General features: G+C 41.4%; 1 pseudogene across 1 annotated transcript in view; it reads right to left on the minus strand.

The window, feature by feature from the left end:
• Nucleotides 1-749: 749 nt before the first annotated feature.
• Nucleotides 750-26,295, minus strand: part of LOC147911244 (methyl-CpG-binding domain protein 3-like 2B) — a 55,793-nt pseudogene continuing 30,247 nt past the window's right edge. The window contains exon 6 of the transcript XR_015551391.1: nucleotides 750-3,368. The product of XR_015551391.1 is annotated as a methyl-CpG-binding domain protein 3-like 2B (transcript). The remainder of the gene's footprint in view (nucleotides 3,369-26,295) is intronic.

Consider the following 26,295-nt stretch of genomic DNA (forward strand, 5'->3'; position numbering starts at 1 on the left):
TGGTATAAGGAGTTTGAGAGAAATATTCAGGAACATTTGAAGGTAAACATTCTTCATTAATGCTACTCTGTTTCCCTGGGTCTCCAAAACATTTTTTTTTTTTTTTTTTAGAAAACTTGATCCTGTCTCAGGTTTAGATACTTGATGCTACAGGAATGTGAGAAGAAAAATGGGGAGACGTTTTTTCATCTTGTAAGGTCAAATAGTTCCTGACCTTGAGGAAGTAACTCTCTCCAGCTTCTCTTCTATTTTTCATTCTTAGAAATCAACCCTAATTCTTCTCAACTTGGCAAAAATAAATTTTCCAGAGACTGTGAAGTCCAGGTGAGTTTCATACCGTCATCATCTTGTGAACTGGGCATGAGAAGGGGCAGACATAGAATATACTTAAGACTCTCGCAACATTTTTCAATATGTTGTGTGGTAGATATTTTTCCAAATACGAACCTAAATGTACCAGCTCTATTTATTCGTTAGATACCCGCTAATTTAAAATGCTACTTTTCAAAATGCAATGTGATAACTAAAACATGGTGAGGTGTGTATAGAAATTCTGTGTACTATTTTGCAATTTTTTTGTGAATTGGGTGGGGAAGTGACCATTAGCCCTATTGCAGCCCTGGAGCTGGGCATCCCACACACACATGAATTTAGTTCTTACACTCTCTGCTCTCTTCGTTTCACCTATTTTCTTATTTCCCTAACAGGAACAACATTTTTAATTAATGCAGCTTTATATGTTTTAATAACTCATAGGTCACGGCATTAAAAATTTTCCTTTTTTTCTGAATCTCAGTTGAGCATGCCTTTCTTTAATACTAAATGTGTTGAATGTCAGAAAATATCCCTCAAGTGGTCAATTCAGATACTAAATCTCTTATAACCGATTTTGATTTTTACATATTGACTTGTCCTGAGCAAACTACTGGCAAATTGTACTAACCATCTATAAAGGCATAATTAGCTTTAAGTCAACATCATGGTCACATGAACTATCAGCCACTCAAAGTCTTGGCTGCCCAAGTTAAATACACATATTTCTATGAAGCCCAGATCTCTGTGGTATAAAGAAAATGTCCACATCGCCATTCTAGTGTGTGTTTTACTAGCTGAATTTCACAAATTATCAGAATAACAGTAAATGGATTTGCTCTGACTTAGTGAGGCTCTCAAATCGGTGTGGAAATGGGAATGCAACACTCGCTTTAAAGGTTTGAAATCCTTTCTAATATTTTAATATCTTTTCATGCTTGGTGATTCTCAAACTTGACCATACATTAGAAACACTTGGAAGGTTGTACAAAATGTACTTATACCTGGGTCTCTGATGAATCAGAATCTCTGAGGTTAGAGCCCTATTGTCTATATAGTTTAACTTGTCAAATGATTCTAATATACAAGGGTGGTTGAGAACCATCACAAATGGCTCCCAGGGTTTCCTCTCAAGCATCTGGCTAGCAGGCCAGATCACTGGAATCCTAGTTCATTTTCGAAGGAGAAGGGAGCACATACAGAATAAGTATCCAAATCACTAGGAGAACGGGAGGTTTGGGGAGTTTTTAATAGTTAAAACTATTTCCAAAAGAGGGCCTGTGAGTCTGCACTGAGGATACTATGCTTCTCTCTCCTTCCACCCACCCCCTAAAAAGTTCCTCAATCTAGAAGCCCACAGACTTATATGTATTTGGCTTAATTCAGTAGGTAAACAGGTGAAAACAGATGTTCTTTTCTGGCCCAATATATGAAGTCACTGATATTTCACCAGATTCTTTTACCATATTGATTAACTCCATTCATTTTACTATTTTTAAATATAGTTTTTATTTTATTCTCTTGGTTAACAATGGATATTTATGGTAAGAGAATAGCAGACAGCAGAAGAGAGAGAACGTGAACAAGAAAAGCAAGACATACAGGAAAAATAATGACAGAAAGGACAGAATGTGGGACAGGAAGGCAGAGCTGTATTCATCCATAGTTTTTCGAGAAGCGACCCGATAACAGGAGAACAGAGTTACTTCCCACTAGGTTTGAACAACTGTGTTGATTTCCCAAGCATTCTGTTGCAATGCACCCATCATCTCGATATGTAGGAAGACAAGCATCCCAAAGACAAAATGCTCCCAGACAACATTTTCCTTGTTAAGAATCAAAGGTGAACTTTATTTTAAAAAATTACCGAGGTAATTTTAGGTAACAGATAAGGCTGTAACAGGTAGTCTAAGGGCTAATTAAATTATATAAAAACGTCTTGTTTTTGAGTTAGTATTTGGGGAAAAAAAGGATACAACTTATGTTAGAATGAGCTATAAAAGCAAGCTTAGGTAAAGTAAGACTTTATAGAATCAAATTAGTTTAAATTTAAAAAATAATCTCTTTACATTAAGTATCATCTTTTTGTGAGTGCACGTATTCTAAAAAAATATATAACTAAAAACACTAAATGATCCCTTAGGCCAAATTACCTTTAATATAAAAGTGAATAAGAATCATGGTAAGCAGAAATTGCAGTATACAAGGACAAGTAAAGATCTTCTTTCCTGTCACAGGAAACCCGATCTTTCACCCACACAACTGTCTACGCTTCACATTTATGTCTCTCAAAAGAGTTTAATGAAGTACAATTATAAAATGACAAAGCATCACAGTCCAGAGCAAGAAGCATGGTTGACATTAAATGAGGCGAGTGAAACTGGGGGCTGTTCGTGGGGAAACACTTCCCCAGGGCCACACTTCTTGGCTTCTTCAGCATGACCTTCTCGTATTTTCCATCAGGTATCAGAACATCGTTCTTGGCTCCTTGCTCTCTCTGCCTCCCTGGCAAACCTGGCTGCCCTCAGGGCCTCAGCCCCTCTCTCCCTTGCATTTTTCACTTTCTGACTCTGTCTGCGGATGTCCCCATAAGTTACGGGCTGTCTGTAGAGTGGCTGGAGGAGACCGAGACCCACTCCTGGGATCGTCTCTGCCCAGTCTGAAGACTGTGTGGCAGTGGGCTTGAGGCTGGGGTCTAGATACCCAGCACCAGCACAGCCCAGGGATTCACCTGGACCACCTGGTGCAATTATATTTAAGGTATTTGTGATATGGAAAGTACTTAAAAGTTCTCCTTCACTGCTGCAGGCCTGGAGTCCCTGCAGTCTCCTGTGTGCGCAGACTTACTGGGGCTTCTGCAAGGTCTCCTCCCGTTGACTGGACCTGACCTCAGTGCCAGGGTAGGAAGTCATCCTTGTAGCTGGCCTCTTAAAAATGCAGCTGGTGAGTCTTATAGGAAGTGCAGACATTTCACGGTGTCTCTGCTTGGTCTTGGATAAATGGACCTGTCTTTTCTTCTCTGAAGTCTGTGGCATCATATTTCTTTTGAGCTTCCCCTGTGAAAACAAAATGAAATGTGAAATTTGAATAAAATGGGGGATGCAGACTGCCAGCCATGGAGAATGTTCTCACCTCATTTGGATCTTCCACCCTCCTGTATCCTGGAGAAATATCTCTCAAACTGCCCTGTGCATCACAATCATTTGGAGGGTTTTTAAAACACAGATTGCTGGACCTCCACCCAAGGAGGCCTGGGGAGGGCTAAGAATTTGCACTTCTAAGTGTTCCCGGATGCTGCTGATGCTGCTGGCACAGGCACCACACACTGAGAACTACATCCTGGGACATCAAGCTGATATGAGTCAAGGGCAGAAAGGACTATGAAAACTAGATGCTTGTGTGCCCAGAGCATAGTAATTTAGTGCCTCATCTCTAATGAAATCACATTCCTCTCAGCAATTTGATGCTCACTTCACTTGCACACCCACGTCCCATCATCACTCAAATATTCTCCTGTTCATAAGTAAATAACTCACACACACCATATTCCCATCACACAGTTCTACCCACTGTAAATAACCATTTTTCCTCCCCTGACTCTTCCTCTCTCCTCCTACTCCTCCCTGTTAATCTGGACTCCACCATCTGATTTAACACAACAATTGATGCTTCTTAGCAGTCAATCCTGCTCTCACATTTGTTCCACATCCACACCCTCTTCTAGGTCATCCCATCCATTTCCCTGGCTTCAAATACCATTAGTGAACTAGAAATGCCCATAGAATTAGCACAGATCTGGCTTCAACCCTGAGACCAAAATACTCATCTGCCCACTCACCACATCAGTGATAACTCGATGACTCAGCTCACAGTGAGCAGGTCCCAAGATGAACCAACCAGTTCTCCAAATAATCACCCATATCTCAGGGTCCCCTAATCTCACTTGTTGGTACTGATATCCTGTCTACACCTGAGTGTCATTTTGGACACCCTGCCACCCCACACTGGTACATCAATGAACCATCCGTCCACCCTCCTGAATCCACCCAAAGATTCTGCACTTTTGAATAATTCTTGAGCATCTTTCAGATTCCTACAAAATACCATTTCCACAGAGTGACATTTCCTGATCCAGCCATGTAATGTCACATTTTCTCTGTTAATTTTTAAAATTTTTAATTGTAAGTGTATTATCATCTATTTCTCTCATAGTGTTTTTCTCACTAAATTAGATACTCCATGAAGTGAAGACTAATGTGGACTGTAATGTTTTACACTGCCGTATTCACTCATTGCTTTGCCCTTAGAGAGTGCACAATATATTTATCGAAAGAAATTTTTCAAACTCCAAAAAATACTCTCTAAAATTTTCAAACAAATTCACTTGACTGCAGTAATACAAGGATAGAATCTGTTTTGTGGTATACTGCAATAAGTTATCACTAATATTGCAAATCCTTTCTGTCTGTAATCCATTATAAGACTCTAGCCACAATAATCTATTTAAAATGTAAACCTAATCAGTGCACCTTTCCTTTACAATCTCTCATTTCTGTCTGCAGATACTTTTTGTGTGTGGGTGTGTGTGTGAGGAAGATCGGCCCTGAGCTAACATCTGCCAATCCTCTCTTTTTTTTTTGCTGAGGAAGACTGGCCCTGGGCTAACATCCATGCACATCTTGCTCTCCTTTATATGGTACGCCACCACAGCATAGCTTGACAAGCAGTGCCTTGGTGCAAGCCCAGGATCCGAACTGGCAGACCCTCGGCCACCTCAGCAGAGCATGTGCACTTAATCCCTTGCGCCACTGGGCCGGCCCCCTCAGATACTTTTTACAAGTGAAGTCATAAATCTCACTGCATCCCTGTTGTCCTGCCATAATCATTAATACCATCCCTTTTACTTTCCAACATGTCCCAGTGTGGAGGGAAAATTAGTTGATCCTCCCATTTATAGAGCACCTATTATAAGCCAAGTTATGTACTAAAACCCATGATCCAGAATTTAACTTAAAAGTCACTGCCCCTGTTTTTTTTAACCTTGGAGAAAGGAATGAGTTAATAAAGGGACTAATCAATGTGTAATAGGTATAATTAGATCCTGTAATAAACAGTAAGGGCTACACAGAGATACAGAGACACAGAGAGGGATGGAGGAAGAACAGCAAGGAGGGATAAAGGGAAAGAAATTACCTACAATTATTTCATTTATTTATTTATTTTGTGAGGAAGATCAGCCCTGAGCTAACATCTATGCCAATCCTCATTTTTTTTTTCCTGAGGAAGACTGGCCCTGTGCTATCATCTGTTCCCATCTTCCTCAACTTTATATGTGATGCCACCACTGCTTTGCCTAACAAGTGGTGCCTCAGTGCCTGCCCAGGATCTGAACCCAGGCCACCAGCAGAGGAGCGTGTGCACTTAACGGCTACTACAGCATGGGGCCGCCCACCTACAATTATTGATGATGAAGAGATTAGGGAAGGACTAACTGATGAGGTGATATTTGAGCACAGAACTGAATATTTTTTAAAAAAGACCAATCACATTGTGGGTAAAAAATTTTCCAGAGATGGGAGCAATGTACACAGTGCAGAGCTGAATATTACTTCCACTTCCCAGTGATGTTGTTGGTTAAAAACAAAACAAAACAAATGTCTGGCCTATTATCCCAAGAAAGCTCCCTATGCAGAAAAGTACAACACCTTGATCATTACTTAACAAACATTAACACCTAGGAAACAACTTTCAATAAGGTATCTTCTTGTTTTAAGAGCTACTGCCTGCTCACTTAAAGAGGTTTCACAGAAGGACCAAGTGTACAAATGGACACTCTTGCCATCTGTATGGATTCCACACTCACCAAAATAGGCTGGCTTGGAAAACAGGCCGATGCAGGTTCCTCCATGGCTGCAGAGTTGTCCTGCTGACCCCACTCCTGATGTGCAGACAGCCCGTGGATTGCTGGAAAATGCAGTGAGTTCTGCCTCTGATTCCCCTTTTATTGCGGAAGGGAGTGGATAATCCAATCAGTGGATAATCCAGGGGAGACATCCTGTCTCTTATCAATGGGATTTGAGAGATTCCTAAAGCTTTATATCTAAACACAAAAATGTTGGGTTATTGACACTGTCAGATACTGTTGGTAGATAAAAACATTTAATACAATTGTGTGGGGAGGTGGTATTTGCAGTTTCTATCAACATTTTAATATTTCCTTTTTCTTCCACTGGATACCTTCTGTAAAAATAGGAATGGAAGTTTATATGTCCAAAAATATCCATACAACTTATGGTTTAATAGGAAAAATTAGAGACTGTGTAAACGTTTATCAATAAAGAATGTCCACAATATTTATTAACAAGTCTCTAGAATATATCACACAGCCATTAAAAAGAATTTAGTATTTTGTGCATTTACATCTCAGGTAATTTCCAGTAAACTTGTTATTATTTCAACCGTCTTACTCTTTCCCTTCCCTTTGACCTGAATAATTAATGTTCCTTTACTCTCTTTACTTCACTGATGTTGATTTAACTCATTTATTATTCCATTATTTCCTCTATAAACTTACTCGTTGAAATCATATAAAAATCTTTGTTTAATTGCACTAATGTTTAAATCCTGAATCCTTAATACAGTCTAATATGAATAATTACTTTTACCTCCTCCCCCAAATGCTAATACCTTCAACACTTTCAATTCTATTTTTAAGCTTCCTGACATTTGTATTACTGTTTTCATGCATTTTATTCTCTATATATTTTAATCCCTATGAGAGATTTCTAGAATTACTTCACAAAATAAAATTCATTTATATTTATTTATAAATTGTCCTTTCCTTTCCTCTTCAGTCCTTCTTGCATTCCTGGTTTTTAACCTGGGATCATATTCCTTTGGATGTGATAACTCACTGCAGTATTTTGTCTAATTCAAGGCTACTAACAATGAAAAGTTTCACTTTAAGTTTTTCTAGAACATCTTTATTTGGGGCACTATTGCTGCTGGGTGTAGAATTCTGGTTTGATGTGAGATTTCTTTTAGCATTTTAAAAATGCTGCTCTGTTGATGTCTATCTTATTTTCTTTATGGTTAGAAATCACCAATTGGACGTTTTATTGCTTATTTGGCCTCTATAGTCCCTAAAATCCTTTACATTAACTTTGGTTTTTAGACCAAGGTTTGGTTCATTAATATTCCCTGTGTAGTCACTCTGCTTAGGGAATCTTGAATCAATTGAATCTGTGGATTGATGTCTTTCATCAACTTGGAACACGCTTGTGTATTTTCACTTCTGATATCTATTCCTCCCCACGTTCTGTCTACTCCCCTTGTAATCACAGTCCATGTGTCTTCTAATTCTACCCTGAATTTTCCAATGTCATTGACCCTATGGTTTTCTTGGGAGATTTGCTCTTGAACCGTCTTCCATTTTAGTTAACCAGCCTTTTGCTGGAATCAATGCCTTCTTAACTCCTTAAATTCTTAATTTCACTTCTAACATAAACACAATATAACTAGAATTTTTTTAAAAAAGAGATAGCAGAGCAGTTTGACAATAAGAAGAAAATGATTTCCATTTGATACAATAAAACTCAAATAGATAGGAGAAAATTATATATTGGATCATATTAAGATATATGAGGAGCCAGTATTCATCAAAATTCACCAGTAAGACCCAGTGGGTGGAAAACCTGAGTATCTTGTTCTTTGTACTGATGTGGACTACATTTTGAAATGATAATAATTGTATTTCTTGGGTTAAATAAAAATGTTATAAAATCGAGTTTCATCTGTTTGTATTTACTTTCTGTAATATGTGTGCTGGAAAATTTAAATGACATAGGTCACGTTGTGATATCTCTGTTGGTCTTGGTGGGATAGAGCCATGATGTGATGGTTAACTTTAGGTGTCAACTTGACTAGACTCAGGGGTGCCCAGATAGACTGTGAAGCATTATTTCTGGGTGTGAGCTGAGGTCAGACCTCTTTTTTCCTACCAGTTCTGTGTCCTGGAAAAGCTGCTGTGCCTCTCAAGATCTCCCCAGTCTCCCAAGCTGCACAATGAGGATTGGGCTAAAAACAGCTTCCTAGGGACCTCATCAGGTGTATATGTGATAATACGTACAACACCTGTGGGCTGGTGTCACATGTGTCTAATGCACACACTTAGAGATGGATGAAGTACAAGGAGTAGGACATCACATAGAATACCAGTCAGAACTTCTCTAGGTCCCAGATGTGTGATATTTGGTAAGTCACTGCCGCTCTGAGCCTCATTTTCAGGTCTGCATCCTGAAGGGGCTGAAATTAGAGGAAATTCAGACATTGTGATCCACTGGCATTAAACCTTCCACGGTCCCCTGTTTTACTCAGAATCAGTCACAAGAGCCTCATGTTGGCCTATGTGGTGGGAGCCTCCACAATGTTCCCAATGCTCCCTGCCTCCTGGAGTGCACATCCTTGTGTCACCACTAAGTGGTCAGTATCTGGCTTCTGAACAACAGAACACAGCCAAGGTGATGGGATGTCACTTCCAAGTTTTAATTACAAAACGTCTGTCACCTCCCAATTACTGGCTTAATTAGGTTCCCTACTTACCTCCCTCATTCTGTTTCCATCTCTCTCTCTCTCTCTCTCGCTCTTACTCTCGCTCTCGCTCTCTATCAAATCACCAGAACTGGGAGAGCAAGTGCTGATGTTTTCAGTTGCACTATGTAGAGGCTCCATAGGAGAGAACTGAGGGAGTGTCCCGCCAACATACAGACAGGAGCTCACACTCTCAGTCCAAATGGATCCTGACAAAACCCATGTGAGTGATCTTGGGTGGGAATCCTCCCCCATTTGAGACCTGTTGAGACCACAGCCCCTGCTTCACAGAGACTTTGAGGCAGAGGCACCCGGCTAAGCCATGCCTGATGCTTGGCTAACAGAAATTGTGAGATGTTATATATTTGTACTTTATAGGTGGCAGGTTTTGGAGTAATGTTGTCACAGAGGAACAGAAAGTAACAGTCTACCATGTCCCAGGATCCAGCCTGATCACCCTCCTCTCTTCATTCCTTTCTCTTCTCAGGCTCCCTCAAGCCACACTGGCCACATTTCTGACCTTCCCTGGTCAAACTCGCTTCTTCCTGTGAGTCTCTGCACCAGGGAGCCTTCTTCTTGACACACTAACTGTTCCCAGACCTAGGAAGGGTGCTTACACTTGTCATTCTGGTCACAGCAAAGGTCTGAAATGCCTCAGGGCAGCCTTTCAGAACCTCCTAGCACAGTCTCTACCATCACAGGTCTCACATCCAGAAGAGCATTACATGATTTCCTCCTTCTTCCTCCCATTGAGATAAAATGAGTGCTTGAGGAAGGGCTGTCTGCTTCGGCTAAAGCAGAGGCAACTCCTTCTGGTTATACCAGGCACACGACTGTCTCTTCCAGGCCGAATTTTTCCCACCATGAGTCCACTGTTTAAGGAAACCGTCATTCCTTCTCTTTCATGGGTCTGGTTTCCCCAAGAACACAGTGAACCATCCCCTCTCCCTCTGCTGCATCACCATAAACCCACAGCCAGAACATAAGCACCAGGTTAAAACACCACCAGATCTTGAATTCAGTCACTGCTAAGACCCTCCCATCAGTGTTGTCATTCAATGGTGACTCCTGACGACACCTTTCCTCTGAGACCCACTCCCAGCCTGTCCTCAGCTTCTTACAGTAACACTGAGATTTCCTCAGAGTCCTCCCAACCTGGGCAAGAAAAATTCTGAAATGTTCTCTGTATTAATTTTCAGGGACTGGGGACATTGGTAGATGTAATTTGAGTGTGTATGTGCAGTAGTTTCTACGCAGGTATTCTATTTTTCAGACACAGATAAAATAGTGTGACTACTCAATGCACCAAGAAAATGGATAACTGTTCAAATTTTTTCATGATGTGAAGTCTTTAGAGAGTAAATGTCATGGTTAAGAGCACAGACTATGGAGCTAACTCCTCATGTCCAAATTCCAGCTCAATCCCTTCCTAGATATTTGTATTGACCGAGTTATTTACCTGATTGGTGCCTCAGTTTCTTCATCTCTCAGTTGGCAATAATGATCAGCATACCTACTTTGTAGGTTTATGGAGAGTATTAAAGGAGTTAATGTTTGAAAAACGCTTGGAACACCTAGTATATTACCAGTGCTGTAGCTATATATTATAAATAAAATTTAGAAATTCTTCTGACACTGCCTGTGAGCCCCAGAGGGTGAGACTGTTGCCTGGATGTATGTAGAAAGCACTCCATGACAAACGATGAATAAATGAGTGAACAACATTGGCGAATGCATTACCAATGTCACCTATGTCACCCTACAGGCATTCCCAAGCCAAACTACATGCAGACATTCCTGCTCTGTCCTGCATCACATTCCCTGGAGGAATCACTGGGGCTTCTTGGACCTGGTAACGGTGCCCACTAAAGGTTCTTTTCTGTCAGCAAACCCCAGTCTTTGTCCAATTGCTGCAGCTCACAGGGTCTGCACTCTGATCCTTTTCTTCACTCGAGGGAGACGTGCCATCCCCAGAGCTGGGCCTGAACTTTGGAGAAAATGTTTCCCTGGCCTGGGGCAGGTAGAAGAGCGCAGGGACAGAGTGGGATTTGGGGAAAATCGTCCAGGTGTTGTCAGAAGGGATGGAGGCAGGGCATGTGTCAGCAAGGACTGGTCTGGTTGGTGGGCCTTGGTGGTTAAATAGTAGGGGGGCTGGGAAGTTTTGTAGGTTCTAGCATAATACAATCACTATGACGGTCATGAAATCAGAATCAGCCTAATTAAGAGTCCAAATTAACCTAATGTCAGCTGTTCCCTGACTGGCTCTCTAATCCAGTAGTGACTTATTTTAAGGGTTGTTCATGTTCTGTCATCTCCTTTTCATTGATTGGCTGGAGTAATTATTCTTTACATAGCCTGTGTATTTTTACATAGTAAAGAAAAAAGGAGTTTTAAAACAACCCTCCTTGGAAAAGTCTCCATAACATATTGAATTAATAACAGAAGCCATGACAGGAAATTCACCATATATCTGGATCTTTAGTCTCTGGTTTTAGATCTTCCTAACTGGTAAATTACCTTGACTTCTTACTTCTTTCTTGAGGTTAGTTCACTTAGGACTAAGTAAGAATGCAACCTCATGCCATTTGAGAAGTAGTGGTGGGACTCTAGGAGGATGTGTGTTTCATTCTGTCAGTGTTGTGTGTGTGTGTGTGTGTGTGCGCGCATGTGCGTATGACAGTTTTTGTTGCATCTTGCAGTGTGGGCCAGTGTAGACTCCTTTTCTAGGGAAAAAATTTCCCTAACCACTTTCTCTGGGCTTTATTTTCGCTGATGGCTTCACTGGTGCTGTCCAATAGTAACATTAAGCACTCTATATTATGGAATTTAATATCTTTTTAGTAGCCAGATTTTAAAAAATGAAAACAAACAGGTGAAACTAACTTTAACAGTATATTTTAACCCACTATAACCAAGATATTATCATTTGTGGGTGCAGTCTATATAACATTAATAATAAGATAGTTTACATTTTTTTCCTGGGTTTCATAAATCCAGTGTATACTTCCTACTTACAGCACAATCTCCATTTTTAAGTTGAGTTTTTTCAGACATAGATTCTCTGTACTGAGATTTAATGTTCACAGTTGTCAAATAAGAGTCACATGTCTAAGTTGACCCAAACATATTTAAGAGTTTTACACTTGAAGATCATGTGAGATGAATCATGAGAAGTTCCTATTGAGATGGGTAACAAAGGAGTCATTGTGACGTTACAAGGGAAATACCCAGAGAATGGTGAGGGCAGATGGAGTGTGGAGTGGTCTGAGGAGGTGGTTGGAGGTGAGGCCACAGAGATACATGATGTAGATGACCTTTGCTCAGTGGTTCACAACTGAGGGGAAGGAGTAGAGAGAGCAATTTCTCTGTGAAACATCAGGCAAGTTAAGGGACCTCGAATATGTATGAAGGAAAAAGAAAAGTGGGGACTATTTGAAAGAAACTTTGTGAAAAATCAAGGAGTAAATATGCCAACACATGAAAAGGAAGTAAAATTTCCAGGCATTATGGATGCTTCCCAGTTGATGCAGATGATTTTGGATTTACAGTGGTACCAACATAATCACGTTGTATGCTTTTCTTAGCAGTTATCAGAAGACCAGCAGTAGTTAAGGTATCGCAGATAACAGGGATCTTTTGAGTTTCAGGTTTTACAAGGCAGATATTATGAGCAGTCAGGAATTTTGGATCATTTCAAGGGAATTATTGAGATTATTGACCATGGAATCCAGGAATGATAGAAAAAGGAGACGAGAAATTGAGGTAAGGATATGGAGACCTGGCATCACTTGCATCTTGAGGAACAGGTATCTGCTGTATGAGTGTTTGAGTAAAAACTGGAAATCAGGAATTTCTGGTGGGTGAATATGTTTTCTCAGTTATTTATTATTGAACAAGATCATTTGGGTTGATGGAAACATCTGGGATATGAGAGTGAGTCACTAGGAGTGGGGTGAATGATCATTTCACTACTGATTTAATCTCTAACGGAGCTATGAACACCAACTGGTCAATGGGTTAATCAAATGAATAATCATATAGTACAGAAGAATGGTAGGATTTGGGATTTAGAAAAAGACTGGAGACTGTGTGTCCTGACAGGGAACACCAGGGCTTTTGTGGTTGAGAGTGACAAGGACAAAAAGAGAATCAAGTCATACTCATAAAGGAGAATGTCTACAAGATGGAGGAGAAATGACCTGCAGTAGTCCTGAGTTTTGACCTCGAGCTTTCTGTTCTTGACCCAAATGTCTTTGATGATGTCCCAGGGCACAGGTCAGATAAATCCCCACAGGGGGAGAGGGAGGGTAGAAGTACAAGACATCTGAGATAACTGTCCTGAGAAGGCAGACTTCAATCATCACTCTGATCCACATTCACAATTTATTTTTATAAGGTAAGAGGAAAAGAAGTATGATGGTCAAATCATCACAGAGGAAGCGACATGATTGTGGAAACCAATCCAAACCAAAGCCTGGTTTGAGCATCTCCATCCCTTTGAGGATGTCCAGTTACATATTCAAGAGGCCAGTTACTAGAATCACACCCCATCCTGGCAATGAGGTCAGATGCCTTGGAGCAGCCCCAACAACTCTGCTGGCAGAAGAGACTGCAAGGTCTGCAGGCCTGCAGAGTGCAGGAGACCTGTTAACTCCTTTGGACCTTGCCAAAGCCCTGCTGAATCTTGCACCCAGTTGCACAGGTGCATCCCTGCCAGCTGTGCCCACAGGTGGTCTGAACTCCAGTCCCATGCCCACCCCTGCCCGGTCTTCAGATTCGGCAGAGATGATCCCAGGAGCTGGTCTGTACATCCCACAGCTCCTTTGCAAACAACTTCTGGTGACTGAGGAGGATATCAGGAAACAGGAAGGGAAAGTGAAGACGGCAAGAGAGAGACTGGCGGTAGCACTGACGCAGACAGACTCGCTAGCGAGGCAGGGAGAGTGAGGGGCCAAGAAGGACGTCCCGACAAACACGATGAAGAAAAGACAAGACGGGGCAGACGACATGGAGCTCACACTACATGAATGCCTCTGCAGGGTCCTGATGTCTTCTTGCTTTGAGCTCCTGAAACTTTAATATATACCAATACTTTTCTTTTCTTCAATTCCTTTGCATGACAGAGGATACAGACAGTGATCCTTCTGACGTGAGAGATTGGGTTTCAGGTGAGGAGAGAAAGGAGATCTTTCCTTCTCATTTTGTTCTCTCATTTTCCTTTCCTGAGTGTTATGCATTTGTATTTTAAGATCAACAGAGAGTTATCACAGTCAAGGGATTCTTTAGAGTTTTGCCCTCACAGTCACAGAGAAAACCTACCTAGTCCAAATGGATTGTCCTTTTTGGGTAATATTGCAATAGATTCCAACATAATATTTCACTAAAGAGCTGTTATATCTGTCTTCTCAAAAAAGACACCTACTTCTCGGTCTCTATTTTTCTGGTATTTGTTGGATGTTGAATCACACTTGCACATAATGAAATACTGGATTTGCCCTTTTTTAGATTTATATGTGTTGGAAATTTGATTCATGAAAATTGATATGCCATTGCGGTATCATGCTGTCAGGAGAACGACTGTTTTCAGCATCACAAGTCTCACAATAAGCCAGTGTGTTGGGATTTGTCTATTTGCCTGATCGAGTACGTTGCACTCTTCAAATCCTCTTTATAATTACTTACTTTTACCCCACAGATTTATCAGTTTCTGAGAGCAATGTGTTAAACAATAATAGAGTATGTTAGTATTTATATCTTCCCTAAAAAATGAGTTATTTTTTAGCTAAATCTTCTCTCCTCTATTCTTTCATGTGGTAACCATCTGGAATTTTGGTTCGAATGTGTTTTTAATGTCTTGTTTTAAAACTAATACTAAATTAGACAGACTGTTTTTTCCTTTCCTCGTGACTCCTGTTATGTTTTCCTGGGTTCACATTTCTTCTTCCTGATGTACATTCTTTACCGGTTCTTTCACTGCAGGCCTGTGGGAGGTCAACTTTGAGTCTGTTTGTAGGTCAGATAACGTCTTTCTTTCTTTGACGCATAGTTTGAATACATGTTTAATTTAGCTTTGTAGTAATTTTTTTCCTTCATTGTCAAGTTATTTAGTATTTCTGAGCCTCCATATCTTTAGCTTAAAATGGGAATAAAACCCTAAAAATGGTGACTGTAACTGAGATAATACACGCAGAGCTTGCCAGTCATGTTGCTTAGCAGAAAATAAATAGTCAATAATAGTAACTATTATTAATCATTAGAATGATATTATTATAATAATGTAATATATAATAATATATTAATTTATAATAATAATTACACATTAATTTATAATTATAATGTACAGTGTATAATGTATGCAATGTATAATAATATATTAATATTATTAATCACTAGAATCTTCAGAGTGTGCATTCTCAGAGAATCACTGCTTAAGATTGAGAATGTGAAGCTCACACACAAGAAGTCTGAGAGAGTGGCATGACTGTGACTTTAATTCTCAGCCCTTGGGTGTCTTCAGCTGTGGTCGTCTGCACAGTGTGCACAGATAATGTAATCTGTTCCCACAGACCCACTGCAGGACAGCGCAGCCTGCCTCACGCCTGGGATGCTCTGGGCTGCTTGTTGGGGAGCCTCTGCTGTGAGGCTAGTTGGACTCTGTGCAGAGAAAGATGAAAAAGGACTCTTTCTTTTCCCTCAGATTTCTCCCCCTGAGTTTAATTCACTTTTTCATCCAGAGCAGATACTCTCTTCCCAGAGCCTTGGTGTTACTCTGGGATTCAGGCTTACCAGACACCTAGTCATTTCAGCTCCCAAGGCCCAAGGTGACTGCAGAGTCATGTCTCACCCACTCCTCCCATCTTGGCCTGTTTCCCGTCATGGAGGACCCATGAGTGGGGAGAGGCGCCATCGAGGGAGATTGACCTGGAAGCCCTGGTGAATCTGAGCTTCAGAGAATGAAGCAGAAAAGGGGAACGTGAGACTGCCAGTGCATCAGTGGGGGAGGAATATGGAGGAACCGAGAGGGGTGTGATGGCTGCACAGAGTCAAGGGGAGGGATGTTCCAAAGTTTCCTAAGAAGGGAAAACTTGCACTGAAGTGGGGATTCGATTTTACATGATGGCAATGTCTGTGCTGGTTTCACCAATTCTGGTGTCCCTGAGGGATGAACTGGTGTGACACCACAGGACAGAAGTTGAAGTCACTTTCAGGACTTAAGGAAGTTGAAACCTTTCAGCTTAGTCCCCTGTGAGCTAGTCAGGGCCCAAGTCTAGAAAGGCTCAGAGCCTGTGTCTGTCCAATGTGGTTTCATTCTGTTCCAGCCAAGCTTCTCTAGACCCCAGCTGGGAAAAGGGGACCTCAGATCTAGTCAGATCTAGTCATCGCAGCTTCCATAGGTCGCCATGAGGCAGGTAATAGCCCAGGTGTCGTCACTGGACCTCATAGTTGCCCTCCTTCTTCCACCGGCAGACAGTGACTTGTGAGGTGAGGAGAGTGCATCAGAATGGTCCAGTCAGCTGCCCAGTATGGGAGACTCCAGGGGAAGGAGATGCCAAAGCCACAGAGACCCGATGCCTCCTGTGTCTCCCTCTTCCTTTTGTCCACTTCATTTTCACCCTCAGTCCTTCTTTTCCTTCCCTTTTCCCTCTTTCAGCTCTCTCTCCATCTCTTTCCCCTGCATGTTCTAGCTTAATTGAGGTATTAATGACATACAGTAAACTGCATACATTTAAAGTGAACAATTTGATACATTTTGATTATAACTTATTGAACCATCACCACAATCAAGAAAAGGAACGCCCATCCTCCCCAAATTTCCTCATGCTCATTTTAATTCCTCCTTCCCTGCCGTTTGCAAACACATTCTCATTCCCAGGCAACCAGTGTTCCGGTATATGTCCCTATAGATTTTCCTGTATTTTCTATGAATTTTTATAAATGGGATCATATACTACTCATTTTTCACTGTCTTCGTTCACTCAGCATAATTATTTTGAGATTTATGCTTGTCATTGCATGTACTATGAATTCATTCCTATCCCCAACCCTTCCCTGGCAGCACTGTGCACACGCCCAAGCGCTTCCCAGGTTGGCGTGAGAGCCAATAGTACTGCTGCATCCCCAAAAGTAGGAATGTGCCTTGGTGCAACTCTGGGAGGGGTTGGCGGCAGCCCTGGACCCACACATGAATGCTTTCCTGGATGGCTGGAAAGCCCACCGTGCCACAGCAGTCCCAATGATTGGCCAATGCTCAGACCCGTGAAGAAGCACCACCCACCAAGCACAGAGGCTGGCATGAGCATAAGAAAAGGCAGCAGCAGATATAGGCGCACATGCAAATGCTTTCCCAGATGGCACAAATACCCATAGTAGTGGTGCGGTCTCACAACTGGGTACTTGCCTCTGCGTGGCGGGAGCTCTGAGCCCAGCGTGAATGCTTTCCCAGCTGGTTGGAACACCCACTGTACCCACACAACTTCCAGCATATGGGGGGCATCAGAAACACAGCTCATGCTTCCCCCACAGCAGTAGCAGGTGGAATCTGCAACCTGATACTACCACAAATGCGCAGGCAAAAGATTAGTTCATCAAACACCATAAGAAACTACAGTAACAATTCAGAGCAGAAGGAAATGACAAATCTCCAGAAACCAACCTTGAAGTCACAGAAATTTACAATCTAAATGACAAAGAATTCAAAATGAGTGTCATAAAGAAACTCACCAAGTTACAAGAATGTTCAGACAGTTCGATGAACACAGGAATAAAATTAATGAGGAAAAGGAATACTTCATCAAGAGACTGAAACTATTAAAAAAAAAGCAGAAATTCTGGATATAAAGAACATAATTAATGAGGTAAAAAAGAATGTAGAATCCTTAAAAAACAGAGCTGATATCATGGTTGAAAGAATAAGTGATTTAGAGGATAGAAATATAGAAATGCTTCCAGTGGACGAGGAGAAAGGACTCAGATTTTTAGAAAATGAAGGAATTCTTGGAGAAATATATGACGCAATTATAGAAGCAACCTAAGAATTATACGTATTCCAGAGGGAGAAAAGAGGGAGAAAGGAGCAGAGAGCTTGTTCAAAGAAATAATAGCTGAGAACTTCCCAAACCTGGGGAACAACCAGACTCACAAATACATGAAGCCAACAGAACGCCTAATTACATCAATGCTTAAATACCTTCACCAAGGCCTATAATAGTAAAATTGGCAAAAGCCAATGACAAAGAAAAAATGTGAAGGGAAGCAAGACAGAAGAAAATAACCTACAAAGGAACCCCTATCAGGCTTTCAGCATATTTCTTGGCAGAAACTTTACAGGCAAGGAAAGAATGGAATGATATATTAAAAATACTGAAAGACAAAAACTTTCAGCCAAGAATACTCTATCGAGTGAAATGATCCTTATGATACAATGGAGAAATAAAAGTTTTCCCAGATAAACAAAGGCTGAGGGAGTTCATCGCCACGAGATCTCCCATACAAGCAATGATCAAGAACGCCCTCATACCTGAAACAAAAAGAAGGCAAATGTCTACAAAGCTTTGATCAAAGAGATAAATAGACAAAATCTACAAAAAGACAAAAGCTACAGCTCTGTTTCACAACAGGGTAGCAAATACTTAATTATAACTTAAAAGAAGAAGGGAAGGAAGGCATCAAAATTAACTATAAACACTTCAACTTAGTCACAACCGCACAACACAAAAATGAATAACTTGTGACAACAATAACTCAGAAGGAGAAGAGGAAAGGGATGGAACCTGCTTAGGCTAATGGAGATAAGAGGCTAGCAGAAGATGGACTGTCTCATCTATGAGATCTTCATACAAACCTCACAGTAACCAGCAAACAAAAAATCAGAGCAGAGCCATAGATCGTAAAAAAAGAGAAACGTCCACAGAAAAACCCCAAAATGAAACGGTAGTCAGAAACACAAAGGAAGAGGAACAATGGAAATATAGATTAGGTGGGATTAAGCCCTCATGTATCAATAATCACTCTAAATGTAAATCGATTGAATTCTCCAATCAACAGACACAGAGTGGTGGGGTGGATTAGAAAAGAAGACGCAACAATATGCTGCCGCCAGGAAACACATATCAGCTCTGAAAACAAACAGGATCAGAATGAAGGGATGAGAGACAATACTCCAAGCAAATGGCAAATAAAAGAGAGTAAGTGTTGCCATACTTATATCAGACAAAGCAGACTTCAAGATAAAAAAGACTATGAGAGACAAAGAGGGGCAATATATAATGATAAAGGGGACTTTCCACCAAGAGGACATATCCCATTCAACATAGTACTGGAGGTTTTGTCCAGAGAAATTAGGCTAGAAAAAGAAATAAAAGAAATCCAAATTGGGAAGGAAGAAATGAAACTCTTGCTGTTTGCTGGTGACATGACTGTAAATACAGAAAACCCTAAAGAATCCATCAGAAAACTATTAGAAATTAATCAACAACTACAGCAAAGTTGCAGCGTACAAAATCAACCTACAAAAATCAGTTGCATTTCTATACTCTAGTAACGAACTAACAGAAAGAGAACTCAAGAATACAATCCCATTTACAATTGCAACAAAAAGAAAAAAGTGTCTAGGGATAAATTTAACCAAAGAGGTTAAAGACCTATACAATGAAAACTATAAGACATTATTGAAAGAAATCAATGATGACCTGAAGTAATGGGAAGATATTCCATGCACATGGATTGGAAGAATAAACACAGTTAAAATGTCCATATTACCTAAAGTAATCTACAGATTCAATGCAATGCCAATCAGAATTTCATTGACATTCTTCATAGAAATAGAACACAGAATCCTAAAATATATATGGAATAACAAAAGACCTCGAACAACCAAAGCAATCCTGAGAAGAAAGAACAAAGCTGGAGGCATCACAATCCTAACTTGAAAATATATTACATAGCTATAGTAATAAAAATGGCATGGTACTGGCACAAAAGCAGACTCATAGATCAATGGAACAGAACTCAAAGCCCAGAAAGAAAACCACACATCTGTGGTCAGTTAATCTCTGACGAAGGAGCCAAGATCATACAATGAAGAAAGGAAAGTCTCTTCAATAAATGCTGTTGGGAAAACTGGACAGCCACATGCAAAAGAATGAAAGTAGCTCATTATCTTCCACCATACACAAAAATTAACTCGAAATGGATAAAAGACTTGAATCTAACACTTGAAATCATAAAACTCCTAGAAGAAAATATACGCAGTACAGTCTTTGACATCTGTTTTAGCAGCATCTTTTCCAATACCATGTCTACTCAGGCAACGGAAAGAAAAGAAAAAATATACAAATGGGACTACATGAGAGTAAAAGGCTTCTGCAAGGCAAAGGAAACGATGAACAAAACGAAAAGACAGGGCTGGCCCCATGGCTTAGTGGTTAAGTGTGCGCGCTCCGCTACTGGCGGCCCAGGTTCGGATCCCGGACGCGCACGAACGCACTACTTTTCCGACCATGCTGCGGCCACGTCCCACATACAGCAACTAGAAGAATGTGCAACTATGACATACAACTATCATCTGGGACTTTGGGGGAAAAAAAAAAGGAGGAGGATTGGCAATAGATGTTAGCTCTGAGCCGGTCTTCCTCAGAAAAAAAGAGGAGGATTAGCACGGACGTTAGATCAGGGCTGATCTTCTTCACAAAAAAAAAAAAAAAAAAAAACGACAACCCACTAACTGGGAGAAAATATTTGCAAATCACATATCTGACAAGGGGTTAATCTCCAAAATATATAAACAACTCATACAACCCAACAACAAAAAAACAGATAATCCAATCTAAAACTGGGCAGAGGATATGAACAGATATTTTTCCAAAGAAGATATACAGAAGGTCAACAGACACATGAAAAGATGTAAAACATCACTAATTATTAGGGATATTCAAATCAAAACTACAATGAGAGATCACCTTACACCTGTCAGAATGACTATAATTCCCAAGACAAAAAATACCAAATGTTGGAGAGGATAAGGAGAAAAGGGCACCTCACACACTGCTGGTGGGAATGCAACCTGGTGCAGCCACCAGGGACAACACTATGGAGATTTCTCAAAAAATTACAAATAGAAATAACATACCTTCCAGTTATCCCACTACTGGGTATTTATCCAAAGAAATTGAAATCAACAATTCAAAGAGATTTATGCACCTCTGTGTTCACTGTGGCATTATTCACAATAGCCAAAACATGGAAGCAACCCAAGCGCCCTGCTACAGATGAATGGATCAAGAAGACCTGGTATGTATTATATACAATGGAATACTACTCAGCCAGAAGAAAAAGACTAGATCATCGTGTTTGCAACAACCTGGATGGACCTTGAAGGTAGGATGTTAAATGAAATAAGCCAGACAAAAACAAATATGCATGATTTCACTCATACACAGAAGATAAACATACACAGGGATAAAGAGAACAGATTAGTGGTTACCAGAGGGGATGGGGGCTGGGCATTGCGTGAAAGAGTTAAAGGGGCACATATGCATGGTGATGGATAAAAGTTAGACTACTCGTGGTGAGCACGATGCAGTCTATACAGAAATTCACAAATAATAATGAACACCCGAAATTACACAATGTTAACACCCTTTATAATTTCAATAAAATAATTAAAAAAGAAAAAAAATAATTCATTCTTTTTTATGGTTGAATAATATTCCACTGTGGGGACATACCACACTTTGTGTATCTGTTCACCAGTAGATGGACATTTGGTTGTTTTCCATTTTTGTCTACTATAAATTGGTTGTTATCAACATGTGTGTACAAGTCTGTGTATAGACATATGAGTTTATTTCCCTTGGATGTATTCCTAGGAGAGGAATGGCTGGATAGACGTATGTAATTATTAAAGACGATCCAAGCTATTTTTCACCAGCACTCGATGAGAGTTCCAGTGACTTGACATCTTCAACAACACTTGCTATAGCCAGTCTTTTTAATTTTAGCCATTCTCAAGTGTGGTAGAATCTCATGATGACTGTCACTTACATTTCCCCAATGACTCATGTTGTGAAGGAGAAGGCAAGCCACGCACAGACTGGGAGAAAACATCTGCAAAACATATCCCTAGAAAAGGACGTGTACTTATAATATATAAAGAGCTCTTACAACCCAATAGTAAGAAGACAATCAACACGTCATGGCTTACCAGGAGAAAGCAGATCAGGTCTGTGATGAGCACCAGGAGGCCCGCCAAGCAGATGAGGATGAGGACCCAGAAGGGGAGGTCTGCGGAGACAAGTGGTGGGGTGAGCCACCTCCTGTCATTGCCCCAGGGCTCCTGCTGACCCCACTGTGCCTCAACCATCCTTGACAAGGGTTGGCCAACTTTCCTCATCATCCAAGACCCTGTGCGCATGGTTCTCTTCAATGAGGCACAGCATCAAGATACTCACCCCCCACCATGGGCTGAGGCTTTCTGCAGGTTTACCAGGCTTCTCAGTCAAGGTGTCATCTCTGTTGGGAGAATATTCTGGAAGTGAATGAAATGGAGAATGCATGTGAGTGTGTTTCACTCTTTTTAATAAAACTTTTTAGACACAGAAAAATAAAGGGAACAGTCTCATAAACATCCATCATCTAGATTTAACAATGTATATTCCATCCAATTAAAACAATATTTCATCAATGTATAAATTATTAACACTCGCCGCCATTGATTCATCCCATGTTTTCAATGAAATATTAAAGTCAAGTAGACATCATGATGTTTCACCCCATTTTACTTTCCATCTCTAAAAAGTGAGCACACTTTGCTACAAAATTCAAGGCCATTATCACAGAACAAAAGTGTAATAAATTAAACCAAATTAATACCTCTGGGCACAGAGGTATTAATTTGGGGTGGACTATCTTATGACGGCCGGGGGGAGAATGGGTCATCACAGTTGGCAAGCCTATGGGCTCTCTCTAAATTCATAAATTCCCACTCAAAATTGTTCTTCTGTGCCTAGAAACACATCATCCCCTTCTCCTTTATCTATTTGCTTAATATTCATTTTCTAGGATTAACCTACAATGTAATTTCCTGCAGGAAGTCTTTTCTGGTTACCCCCTAAAAATATGAGTTTGTTCAGATCAAATAATTGATAAGTTTCAATTCTCTACTCTTGTTATTGTCAGCTACAACATAAACTCCAGGAGGGAATGGGCATGGGGGGAGGGGTGCAAGTCCCCCTACTTGTGCCTCTACACAGACAACCTCTTAGAGGTGTGCTGTCTGATATGGAGCAGCAACAAGTCTCTTTTTGAATTAAAATTAATTTTAATTAAATAAAATAAAAATTCTAACCTCAGTAACATTAAAAATCAGTAACAATAAAGACCAGTCACAATACCATCTTTTGAGCACTCAACAGCCACATGCGGCTATGCACCGAACAGCACAGATATAGAACATTCCACCACTGCAGAAAGTTCTAGTGCATTGGTGCTCATCTAGAGCGGGACTTGGCAAACTATAGCCTGTGGATAAGAAACCACATCCACTCCCAAATCTGTAAGTCTGCTTCACACACAGCTGGAGGCCCTCACTGACCATCTGGCCCAGTGGCTCTCAGTGCAGAGATAAGGAAACAAAATTCCGGAGAGGGGAGGTGACTAGCTTGAGGTCACTGAGCTGTCTAGGAGAAGGTGAGGGCCTCCCATACTACACTGGTGTCCTTTTTTCTCTCTCAATGGTCGGTAAAGACTGGGGGACTATGCCACCTCCTGCCAGCCTGAGAAAGTTCAATGTTCTCTCAGCCCCAGGCCTCCAGAGTCCCTAGAAAGGCCTCACTTTCTTCCCCAATGACCAGGGAGCCTTACCATCCCCAAGGATATTCTTTCCGTCCAGGGTAAAGTTCTGCAGCTGGGTACCATTCTGGTCAGCCGCAGGAATTCCTCATAGATGGCAACTCTGTCCAGTCTCTGTGCCAAGGCGGCTGGGTACACAGTGAGTCCACTGCAGTGTGGTACCATGGGGGACCAACCTGAAAGGACACAAGGGATGAACAAGTGTGTCTGGAATTCTACCCTGATTCTAGATTCCCTGCTTCTGGGTCCTGTCCAAGAGAACTTTCTGCAATAATGTCAACATTTGTCTGCACTACCAAATACACACTCATTATTAGCCCCATGTTGTTATCAAGCACTTAAAATGTGGCTAGTGTGTGTGAGTGAGGAACTGAATTTCTCAAGTAATTTCATTTAAAGTAATTAATTTATAAATAAATAACCACAGGGAGAACATTTTTGAAACTTTGGAGTAAGGACTTCTGCAAATGCATAAAAACAATGAGAACACTGGTAAAAATGGTCAAAATCAACTTTTCAGAAGTCTAGAAATTAATCAAAGGCTTGTAAGACTCTGAGGAGGGTTTAGTGAAGACACACGGTGGAATCTTGATAAAGGGAGCAAACTTTGTGGCATTATAACTTGCACTACTCCCATCCTGCTCTCACAATATCCTCCATAACTTTGAAAACCGTCAGTCTCAGAACCATGGTAGCTGAGACAACCAGCAGCCCAGCAGCCATAATGGGTTTGGAGCTCTGAAAAGACCCATCCCCACCGAACTGCAACTAGCTGACCTGCCTGGCAGATCCCCGAAAACGCCCCATGTTCAGGGCTTGTTGTTACTAGACTCAGAGCTTGCCCAGGGAGGAAATTCTGTCCCCAGGGCACTTGCTAAAAACAATCAGGGCTAATTGTTTTCTATTGTAGCTGCCTGAGGGAGTGATACCAGCTGAGGCAGGCAAGAGGTGAGCCAACAACTTAGAAGAAAAATCGGGGGAATGAGATGTCCACAGGGGGCTGTGAAAAGCTCCAGGGTATTTATGGCATCTAGAAGGCCACAAGGGCTCAGGCCTGTGGCACGCCCAGGAAAGACTTGACAACATCTTAATCTCTCACCTCTAGTTGAAGGGTTGGCTTAATATCTGAAAACTTGATTATGTAATACACCATATTAATAGAATAAGGGCCAACACCACGCAATCTCGACCACATATACAGAAAAGAATTTCACAAAACACAACGCCCTTCATGCCTAAATAAGAAAACACTCAACAAATTAGGAGTAGAAAAAACTTTCTCAACCTATAAACAGCATCGATGAAAAACCCATGGCTAACACCATATTCAATGGTGAAAGACTGAAAATTTCCCTAAGACCAGGGACAAGACATTGATGTCTTCCCTTATCTTGTATGTTAATCAGAGGTACCAGAGGTTCTAATCAGGGCATTTAGGCAAGAAAAAGGAATAAAAGAAACCCAGATTGGAAGGGAAGACGTAAAACTATTTGTTTTGCAGAGGAGAATATTGTATATAGAAAAACCTAAAAAATACACCCCCCGCACACACAATATGTGAATCGTATCCCAATAGCTGTATAAAAAATTTAAATTGCCCCATGTGGTTAGTGGCTCCACTATTGGAGAGCACAGTTAGACTGATGATATTTGTTCAAAGTCTCCAGAAGAGGAGGAGGAGGAGGATGCTGGAGGTTGGTGGCCCCAAATGTTAATGCTTTTCTCAACCCCCGAAAAACCTATGGAACGAGATGGTAGGATTAGCTGACAGGGATGTGGGGGAGAATGGGCACCATGTCAGTGACTTCCAGATCAAGGATGTGTCACGGGAGCTCAGAGCCATCAGCCACCAGCTCAGCCAATGCTTCCAATCTCCTCAACCTACATCAAGTCGGTGACCAGGCAGGAGAGGAATATGTCTCACAGCTGGCCGCCTCTATAGAGCTTGGTGACCTAGAACAAACGCGAGGGAGAGTGGGTGAGATGGAGGTCTCCTGGAGACGCAGGGGGCCACTGGAGCCAGTGAAAGATCACAGACCTTGGGGCAAGGGGGACCTGAATTCAAATCGTGGCTCTGCCCCTAACTCACTGTGTGACCTTAGGCACAATAATCCCCTTTCTGAGCTTCAGTTTACCCATGTGAGAAATGGGGAAGGCAGCTAGGACATCACCTCCGGACACTGAGAGACCCCAGGCATGCAGGGAAAGTGAAGGGTTGAAACGATCACGTAACAGATGTAAGTCAGACAGAGGAATGAGGGTGCCCTCAGGGCAAGGAGAGACGGGACAGGGGAGAACCCACCTGGTCCTGGGTGTCCCTCAGCAGGGCGGTGTACTCCGAGGATGTGGGCTCCGGGTTGCTGAGCTTCCAGCTGATGATGTGGAAATGTAGCTGGTGCTCTCTCTGGATGGATAAACTCTGGGCTGCAGAGCCTGGAGCCACCGAGAGGAAGAGCAGACAGGTGGAGACTCTCCGCTCCCAGCACAGAGGCATGGTGGTCCACGGGGTCAGGATGGTAGGTGCAGACGGCGTCCACACTGCTGGCT

The sequence above is a fragment of the Ceratotherium simum genome, unplaced genomic scaffold (genome assembly GCF_057802395.1).
Source record: "Ceratotherium simum simum isolate JZ-2026a unplaced genomic scaffold, ASM5780239v1 HiC_scaffold_45, whole genome shotgun sequence".
Lineage (NCBI taxonomy): Eukaryota > Metazoa > Chordata > Mammalia > Perissodactyla > Rhinocerotidae > Ceratotherium > Ceratotherium simum.